Source organism: Equus przewalskii, chromosome 5, assembly GCF_037783145.1.
Source record: "Equus przewalskii isolate Varuska chromosome 5, EquPr2, whole genome shotgun sequence".
Lineage (NCBI taxonomy): Eukaryota > Metazoa > Chordata > Mammalia > Perissodactyla > Equidae > Equus > Equus przewalskii.
In genome coordinates, this window is record NC_091835.1 from 67,193,209 (window position 1) to 67,204,109 (window position 10,901).

Below are 10,901 nucleotides of genomic sequence, written 5' to 3' on the forward strand. Positions count from 1 at the left end.
TATTTTTTAATTAAGACTTTACCAAAATAATGGAGTTTTTTTCACATGATAAAGAGACCTCATAATTTTCAAGTTGTATTGGAAACAAACTACAGAAGGATGCTTTCTATTTTCATGCTAATTCAACAGTATTAAAAATACCTTCAGTGGTTTTCCAGTTCCAAAAACAATTAAATATAATATAAAATCCCAGTCAGACATTTTATAGAAGTTGACAAATGGGCAGAAAATTCATCCATAATAGGCAAAACTTCCAAAAAAAAAAAAGGTCTTGATGGAGTTACTTTCAAAATTTTACTTTTCAAAGTCAAGAGAATGAGAAGTCACAAATTCAGAGAAAATATTTGCAAAAGACTTATCAGATATACCAAAATATATAAAGAACTCTTAAAACTCAACAATAAGAAAATGAACAACCCAATTAAAAAATGGGCAAAAGACCAGATTCCTCACTAAAGATATACAGATAGCAAATAAGCTTATGAAAATACACTCAATATCAATGTCATAAGGGAACTGTAAATTCAAATAACAACCAAATACCACTACACACCTATTAGAATAGCCAAAATCCAAAAGAATGACAATATCAAATGCTGGTGAGGACGTGCAGCAACACGAACTCACATTCACTGCTAGTGAGAATGCAAAATAGTACAGCTACTTTGGAAGACAATTTTAGCAGTTTCTTAAAAAACTAAACATACTCTTACTATACAATCCAGCAATCATGCTCCTTGGTATTTCCCCAAATGAGCTGAAAACTTATATCCACACAAAAATGTGCACACAAATGCTTATAGCAGCTTTATTCATAATTTCCCAAACTTGGAAGCAAATAAGATGTCCTTCAGTAAGCTAACGGAAAAATTAACTGTGCTACATTCAGGCAATGGAATATTATTCAGCACTAAAAAGCAATAAGCTATCAATTCATGAAAAGACTTGAAGGAAATCTAAATGCATATTACTAAGTGAAAGAAGCCAATCTGACAAGGCTGCATACTGTACAATTCCAAGAATACAACATTCTGGAAAAGATGAAACCATAGAAACAGTGAAAAGATCACTGTGAGATCTCTTACCGTGGTGTGGGATAGCAGAGGAAGCTGTGTATGTGTGGGAGCAGGAGTATATGGGCCTCTACTTTCTGCTCAATTTTGCTTTGAGCCTAAAATTGCTCTAAAATTTTTTTTTTAATGAATAATGGACCACATTGTTGTCAGGCTGAAAATCAAAGAAATTTATGGTCATGTTATCTAGGGTGAGGAAAATGCTAAACCTTCTGGGCTAGTGCTGGCTGGCTCACCTGTTTCAAAAGGCAATACAACATGAAAAATGTTAAATTTGTAGGCAATACAGGTTCTTAAGATCAGGAGGCTATGGAAGAATTTTTAAAATATTACTGACTGTTATACAGGAAAAAGGTTATGTGGAAGAGCAGGTTCTTAACATTGATGAGACTGGCTTTTTTCAAAAGAACAGTGACAAATAAATCTATATAATGCAAATGGCCTCCAAAGTCCCTGTTTTAAATCATTCAAAGACTGTGCAATTAATTATTTATAAAAATATATATATTAAATGAGATGTCTTTAAAAAAAAACCAAACATAAGACAAGGTTATAGATTGATCAATTAATGAAAATGTTGTGACCAGAGGCCCACAGGAACCTAATCTTATATTTCCCCTAGGAGCAAAGGGTCTGTTTTCACTAATTCAAAGTTCATAGGGACTTTATAGAACATAAAAACCATGAATAACTAGAATTGACTGTATAATTATCTAAAAACTGTAAGCAATGAGGATGTTCTTCAGCAGGTGAATGCATAAACAAACTGTAGTACATTGATACAATGGAATGTTATTCAGTGATAAAAAGAAATGAGCCATCAAGCCATGAAAAAACACAGATAAATTTTAAATGCATATTGGTAAGTGAAAGAAGCCAGTATGAAAAGGCTACAACCTGGATTATTCCACTTATATGATCTTTTGGAAAATGCAAAACTGTACGGACAGTAAAATATTAGTAGTTGCCACTTCAGCGGGAAGAGGAGGAGGGCTGATCAGGTGAAGCATAGGATCTTTAGGGCAGTGAAACTATGCCATATGTCACTATAACTGTGGATACATGATACTATGCATCTGTCAAGGCTCATTGAACTTTACAGCAAAAAAGAGTGAACTTTAATGTATGCAAATTAAAAACATAGCATTTAGGAGGTTGGAGGAATCCCAGGTTGGAATTCAGAATGTGATAAAGCAAGATAAACTGTATTACAAATGTATGAAACAACCTCACTGAAGAGGTTAGGGGAAAAAGGTGCTGATCTAAATAACTTTGAAAATTAGTGGAATCTGTAAGATTAAAGGCAAAAGCAACTGTATGTAAGCACTGTACTCTCATTAATAAACTGTTTCCCACAGCAGGAATGGGTTAACAATTCTGATACTTTAATTCACGTATACTTGAATTAAATAATTAAGTAAATAAAAGGCAGATGGTAGAAGCCAGGATTTTCACTGGTGAAATGGCAGTATGCAGATAAGCAAGGGGAGAAGGCTAGAATGATCCACGTGATAATAGATTGGAGTTGGAAACATCAGCATGAACTCATGTTTATCTTAATATAGCTACAGATCGTTACATACAGAAATATTTACAGATACGTGTTTACACACAGGTTAGTACACACACATATATTTCCTTGTTATCAATTGAAAGGGCCTAAAGCAACAACACATCAGTAACAATCATCACATCTACCACCCAAATCCTGGTTTCTAATATCATTCTCTGAAAAAGGAACCAGGGGATATACAAGATGATCTTGAAGCATTTTATAGGATCAGAAAGTAAGAAAGTACTAAAACACACACGCACAAACACACACACAATGATGAGTGTAAGTCAAAGGAGCACAGGAGCCAGCTGAAAGAGGTCTCAATGACCAAAGCTGGAACAATTTGAGAAACAAGTAAAGTAATATTGGATTACAACACAAAATGTAAAATATGCATAAGACCATACTGATATAAACAAATGATTGAACAGATAAATAAATGGGGGAGAACAAATCTCCCATGCAGAAAAATTCCAAATAATTTATATAAATACCCGACCCTCAAAGAGGTGGTCAGTAACTCCTCATTCCATATTTTGAGCTGCACATAGAGAATTCCTTCCAAAGAATAGAGTATGGAAAAAAAAAAGAGCCAACTTGGAGGAAAACGAGTAACTTCACAATGGATAAATCTGACAAACACTACCTGAGACACAGGACCAAGGTAACCTTCCACAGTAATAAGTTATGTTTTTGATAGTGATACCGACCCTGATATCAGTTTCCCTACATTAAACCCAGCATATATGGGGTTAAAACCAAAACACTCTTTCCCTGCTTGCTTCCTGGCTTCCTGGCTCCAGAATCCACTGTCCTCCACGGAAACAGACACAGCCAAGGACAAGCACCTCGATTCATTTCTCCTCCCCACAAAGAGATACAGGCTGGTGGGAAAGCTACTGACCAGCAAAGTCATGGGCTCCCTCCTCTCTGCAAGTAGTCTCAAGGCCAAAGACAAGCTGATGGGAAAGCTCCGACCAGCAAGGCCATATACTCCCCTTCCCCTACCTAAAACCCGAAATAAAAACCCTTTCTTTTAGCTTTTCGGGGAGTTTGGGATTTCAGCGTTAGCTGCCCTCTCTCCTTGCTCAGTGTTGTGCAATAATAAAATTCCTACTTTCTTCCACTACACCCCATGTCAGAGCTAACTCACTTCAGGTTTGATATCAATAGTATGTACTCTAGATATGATGTGATGAAAACGGTACTCTACCTCTCTGGTCTTCCTCCCCAAAATCTACAAGCCCAGTATAATCATCAGAGGAATGATCAGAGGAAAACCTCAGACAAGCTCAAATTTAGGGACATTCTTCAAAATATCTGACCAGTACTCCTCAAGGCTATCAAGGGCATCACAAACAAGAAAAGTCGATGAAACTGTCATAGCCAAGAGGATACTATGGCGATATGACAACTCAATATAATGTAGTATCCTGGATAGAATCCTGGAACAAATAAGAAAGGACATTAAGTAAAAACTAAAGAAATCTGACTTTAAAAGTATAGAGATTAGTTAATAATATATCAGTGTTGGTTCATTAATTCTAACAAATATATTATTGTAAGATGTTAATAGGTGAAACTATATGAGGGAAAATGGAAACTCTCTGTACTACCTTTTCAATTTTTCTGTAAAAAACTATTCTAAAGGTATTTCTAAAATAACTGTTCTAAAAAATAAAATTTATTTAAATGCCAAAATAATAATAATGGTAAACAAACATTGATAGCTAATTAATAGGTTTCTCACTGTGGTATGGGTCAACAATTCTGAAACGGCTTTCTATATATTCTAGAATTTTAGAAACAACATGGATGCAAATAGGAGCCAAGTTTCTGACTGTTAGAAAAAAGAATATCAAATATGGAAAGGTTAAAGATATATCTGTATGTTTATATAAACGTGTTTATAATCATACACACACAAACACATTTTTTTCTAGCTCTGTCTGGTAAGAGGGTCCGGGGCAATGACACAACAGTAACAATAGGTCATCTAGCACGCAGATCTTATTTTCTAAATACTATTTTCCATTTAAAGGAAACAGAGTATCTTGGAATAAAGACTGACTCAGGGCTAGGGCAAGGAAAGTACAAGATGAGTCTTTTTGTGCTATAAAGGGAAGTGATCAAAGAATGATGGGACATAGCAAAAGGAAATAAGAGCCAACTTGGAGGGGATCCCACTGGGCATATCTAGGACAATTTGAGCATAAAAATAAATAATGATAGTAATTGATTATAGCCTGTTGAATAAAATAAGAATCCAGGAGTTCATACTGAGAGAGTGAGGAGAAAGAGAGGAAAGCCCTTGCTTGCAGAAGAATGTGAACTAATAAAGAAGGAATGAAGGAGTTAGGAAATTATCAAAGGATGCTACGGCTAGGGGGCAATAGTTTAATAAGATATTTACATAGTCTCAAACTACCTCTCCACATATTATTAATTACAAAGGGAAAAATAACTTTATAGTGAAGAAACTTGGTGGACACCATGTTAAACATTTTTTTTGGTTATATATATATATATATACACATATATATATAAAATCTTTATATGTATATAATACTTTTATAGTATATATTTTATACTAATATAAATTTTATATTTAATATATACATTTTAATTTACAATAACAATATTTTTTTAAAAACAAGAAAGGATATCTTGAAGAAAACAAAACAGTTAATACATTTAGGTGTCTAAATGAATTAACAATCAAGCTTGATTTCAAGCTGTGAAAAACTAAGAAAAAAAAATAACTGATACATAGGTTATCTCTTTGTATCTTATCTTGACGTATACAAATATTTTTTCCCAGAATTATATTAATTCTATTATAATGTCTAAGTTATATATAATTGACAGGTATGTCATTTAGATTAAATTCTAGTTAATTAGAGAGAGTAGAAATAAGACTAATGTGGAAACTTTAAGGGTTCCAATGTGGGCTCACGGTTAAAAAGATACCTTCAATAACAAAGTTCTCTGCCTTACCTAGAAAACCAACAACAACATAAACAAAACAAAACTTTAGAGCCATCTTTCCAAAATGAAATATATTTAAATAACTTCTCAGTTTAAAGCATTTCAGTGATGCTCCATGTAGAGTTCAGAGAGTTAATCACTACAAAACATGACTTCATAAGAAATACATCAGGGTAAGTATGGTATGTTTTGGAAATTGTGTTCCAACTTGGCAGATAAGGAAGTGCTTCCCTGAGAAAGTACTATGTAAGACAGACAACACAGGATGAAGAAGAGTTATGCCAAGGTTTGGCAGATTGAGCTAAGAGGAATTCCAAGTGAAGGTAAAGTAACAGCACTATCTAGCCATTGTCCCAAGATGAAAAATGTGACCCACTCCAGGAACAGAAAATAGCATGGTGTGCCTGCAGTAGGAACAATTTGTGACAGAGTGGTGTAGACAATTATGAGGGTAGAAAGATAGAATGGACCAAATGGTAATCAAGTGTTCTTATTCCATGTAAAGGAATTTGGACTTTATTATGTGGGTGATAGTGATTTCATTTCTTCTGAAAATATACCTAGAATTCGGATTGCTGGATCATATGTCAGTTCTATTTTTAATTTTTTGAGGACTCTTCATTGTTTTCTATAATGGCTGTACTAATTTACATTCCCACCAACAGCGCACAAGGGTTCCCTTTTCTCCACATCCTTGGCAACACCTGTTATCTCTTTAGACACACATTTTTAAATGACTTTGATTAATGTATTCAAGAAAATAGACGGTAAAATGGACAATTTCTCTAGAGAACAGGAATCTATAAAATAGATTCAAAAGTAAATTCTTGAATTGAAAAATATAACGACCAAAATTGAGTAGATTAGAAACAGAAGAAGATTAATAAACTAGAGTGTGGGTCAATAGGAAATATACTGACTAAAATACAAAGACAAAAAAAAAAAGAGAAATACAGCATAAAATCATTAAAATCCTGTGGGAAGTGGTAAGATCTAACATGTGTATTTAGAATCACAGAAAGAGAGGAGAGTCAGAATGGGACAGAATAATATAATTTAATATGAAAACATAGTTAGAGGTTGAAAAATTAGATAAGGAAAAGGTGATACAGAGATAGTAATTACAGGAAGTAGCTACCATCCTTAGGGCTGGGGGAACAAAGAGAAGAGGCTGGGTCATCAACAACTAGAAGCCCGCAGAGGATTCTCTGTGAGCTGGGACTCAGAGCTCTGAAGGCGGGGGAGTGCTGCCCACCTGTGCTGCCATTTCAGGAGCTCAGAGAAGGGGTCTCGAGGAGCTGGGAAGCCGAGCTTTCCCGCTGATGCTATGTCTGACAGGGCATGAGGAGACTAATCCTGGTAGTGCTGAGAAAAAGCTGGAAAGTGGAACCCCAGCTTTCAACAGGGTGATGCTAAAAGAAACAACAAGTAGAGTCGGTTGTCGAGGGAGAAATATACTCTGCAGATTCTGCACATCACATAAGGGTAGGTCTGGAGATAAGAGAGAGTGTTTTATTAACTACTATGAACCTCCAGCAGGAAAAATACAAAATAAACCACACCCAGGTACTTCATTATAAACTACTGGGAACCAAAGACAGAGAGAAAAATTTTAAGACAGCCTGAGAAAAAAGACAATTTACCTTTCAACAGTTCCACCTTTAGACACAGGCAGCTGTGGCCCAGGCCCGGACTTGTGTTTCAGGGCTGCCTATTTGGCTTCCTTCCCACCTGTCACTCTGCACAAGGTGAGGGTCTCGCGGAGTCTCGCTGAGAGACGCACGCACGGCCAGCGCTCTCGATAAGTCAGGCTTCGAATACCTGGGACCTCAGCGTCCCCTGCCGCACGGCCTCAGGTCGACCGCCGGCTCTCACAGCCCTCTTTCTCCAGGAGCGTGCAGCCCAGGCCTGAGGAGGGGGCACGGGGCCGCACTGTGTGGGTTGACTTAAGCAGGCAAAGAGCCTCTCGGTTCATGAAAGACCCAAGGGTGGGACAAGAAAGGGCCTTGGGTCGGGGCCTCCACGTGTACTTTCTACCTGGGAAATAAGCAGGGCTGAGCCCGCCTTCAAATGACCAACCATTAAACTGAAAACTGATTTCCCAAAGAAATGACGGAAGCTTTAAGACAACGGGTTAATATTTTGAAAACAAGGAAAGGAAATACATGCAAACTAGAGTTCTGTACCGCCAAATGTACCGGAAAACGAAAGAAAATGTACCTCAGAAAAGAAAGCAGAACTCCGCCACCACCAGGCAATCGGCAGGGGGAGCCGCGTGAGGCCAAGCGCAGGCCCAGGCCGGTTCCGTCACGCAGCGCGCATGCGCAGGGTGCCCGCTCGGTCATTCCCAGGGTGCTTTGGGCCGTGTCTGCCAAAGTCACCAGCTCTTCCCTGTCAGGTGGCCAGTAGCGAGAAGGGAGAGAACAGCCCAGAGAAAAAGAAGCTGAAAAGGCAGCCCGCCCCAGGGTCCCCAGGAGTGCGCCTCTCCCGCAGCGTCTCCGCCTGGCCTTCATGTTTGCCGCCTGGGCTGGGCGAAATGCTGCTGCTGTCCAGGGCCGAGCCGCCGCCCTGGCCTCTGCGGCGACCGAGCCGGCCACGCTGCTACACTAGGCAAGGCTACCGCAGACCACGAGGACCACCCCACTTCCTCAAGATGGTGGAGGGCTTCTTGGCCGGTGGCACCAGCATCGTGGAAGACAAGCTAATGGAAGACATCAAGACCCGGGAGAGTGAGGAGCAGAAGCGGCCCCGGGTGCGTGGCGTCCTGCGAATCATGAAGCCCTGCAACAGCGTGCTGAGCCTGTCTTCCCCATCCGGTGTGACAAGGGCTCCTGGGAGGTCATCAAGGGCTACCCGGCCCAGCACAGCCAGCACTGCACGCCCTGCAAGAGAGGTGTTCCTTAGAGCAAAGATGTGAGTACAGATGAAGTAAAGCTTTGGCTTCTCTGATGACATATAAGCTTTGGCTGTGGTTGATGTGCCATTTGGGGGTTCTAAAGCTGGTGTTAAGGTCAGTCCCAAGAACTACACTGATAATGAGTTGGAAAAGATTCATAAGGAGGTTCACCATGGAACTAGCAAAACAGGACTTTATTGGTCCTGGCATTGATGTGCCTTTCCCAGACATAGGCACAGGTGAGCTGGAGATGTCCTGGATTGCTGTACCATATACCAGCACCGTCAGGCACTTTGATATTCATGCACATGCCTGCATTGCTGGTAAACCCATTAGTCAGGGTATTATCCATGCTTGTATCTCTGTTTCTAGTTGTGGCATTTTCCATTAATTGAAAACTTCCTCAAGTTTCTTATATGAGCATTTTAGGAATTAAACCGGAGTTTGTAGATAATACTTTGTTATTCAGGGATTTGGCAATGTGGGCCTGTACCCTATGAGATCATTACATCATATTGGTGCTAAATGTCTTGGTGTTGGTGAATCTAGTGGGAGCATGTGGAATTTAGATGGCATTGACTCAAAGAAGCTAGAAGACTTCAAATTGCAATGTGGATCAATCCTGGGTTTCCCCAAGGCAAAGCCCTAGGAAGGAAATGTCTTCTAAGCAGACTGTGACATACTAATCCCTGCTGTCAATGAGAAGCAGTTGACCAAATCCGGGGCATCCAGAGTCAAAAGCCAGGATTGTTGCTGAAGCTGCCAAAGGACCGACAACTCTAGAAGCTGATGAGATTTTTTTGGAGAGGAACGTTATGGTTATTCCTGATCTCCTCTTAAATGCTGGTACAATGACAGTATCTTAGTTGGAGTGGCTGAAGAACATAAATCATGTCAGCTATGGCCATTTGAGCTTCAAGTATGAAAGAGATTCTAACTACCACTTCCTCATGTCTATTCACAGGAGTTTAGAAAGAAAATTTGGAAACCACCATGGAACTATTTCCGTCGTAACCACAGCAGGGTTCCAAAACAGAATATCGGGTACATCTGAGAAAGACATCGTGCATTCTGGCTTACCTTACACTATGGAGTTTTCTGCCTGGCAAATCATGCCCAGCACCACAAAGTATAACCTAGGATTGGATCTGAGAACAGCTGCCTATGTCAACAGCATTTAGAAAGTCTTCAGGGTGTACAAGGAAGCTGGTTTGACCTTCAGATACTACATGGATCATAGCTGACTTCGCTACTCTCTTTACCTGTAACTCCTGCAAACCTATCACAAGTTTACATGTAACCACAGAAATCTCTTTCTCTTGTGGACATCATTCTCAAGAAGTCAATCCAAATCAGCCCTTTCAGAAGAGAAATATTAAGGTTAGGAGATCATACACAGGTTGATGAGTGTGAAAGTAGAAATTGCCTGTGCCAGAAGGCCACTTGAAATATTTTTCCTTTAAATAAAAAGTCTCCTTTCATCTGGCTGTGCTCCATTCCTCCGTAGCTTGTTCCCAACACATTAATTACATGTTGTTTGAGCTAAGCAATCAGTTGCTTACCTTATTTTGCCGTGGACAAGTCTAGAATGGAATGTGTTAGAACTTTGATGCATTTAAGAAGTGAGTGTGTGGCATTTTCAGAAGGTGTTAGGGTCCTAAAATGAGTTGTTATTATTTCACAAGAGAAAAATAACTCAATTTCACAGGTAGCAAAAATAATAAAAGCTATTTCTCTTTATGCTTTTTATTCTTTTAGAGTGAAATAATTACACGATGCTGTAATAAAATTGCCTTTGTTTACTTAACTAGCGTAACCTTGACTCAAGTGGTGAATGCTTATAAACACAAAGGGAAAAGCTAGAATTTTTATGACATAAGACAGTATTTTTTATAGCTCATCAATTCTGTATATCCAGCAAAAATAAAAAGCCAGGTGGATAATTGTTATAACTGTGAACGAAGAAGGCTATTTTTGTTAAGACTGTCTGAATTTGCTAAGTATAATTATGACATGTAGTCCAAATAATGCAATAACCTGCTTATCACATTGATTAATTTTTAATTTCTTTTGAAGAGAGATTGTGTTGAGTAATTGAGCAATAATTCAAGTAATGTAACCCAGGAAAAAAATACTTGGTCTCCCTATCTGGAGTCTGGCCAACAGCTCTAAGCATTGCCAAGGTTCCCAGCTCCCCCTGATTTTTGTGTCCCTTATTTGTAGAGGCCTTTTGTGCTGCGTACAAGCTTAATTAACAAAGTTGGGCTTAAAACATTGGATTGAGTGTTTTGTCTGGGATGTTTTTGGCCAGGGCTTTCTGAACAGTGGTATACCAAAGAAATACTATATGTTATTTATGTAATGAATGTGCCTTTTTTTTTTTTAACAA

General features: G+C 38.6%; 1 pseudogene; it reads left to right on the plus strand.

Annotated features, from left to right (window-relative positions):
• Positions 1 to 8,564: 8,564 nt before the first annotated feature.
• On the plus strand, positions 8,565 to 9,993 carry LOC139083570 (glutamate dehydrogenase 1, mitochondrial-like; annotated as a pseudogene).
• The last annotated feature ends 908 nt before the right edge of the window (positions 9,994 to 10,901 follow it).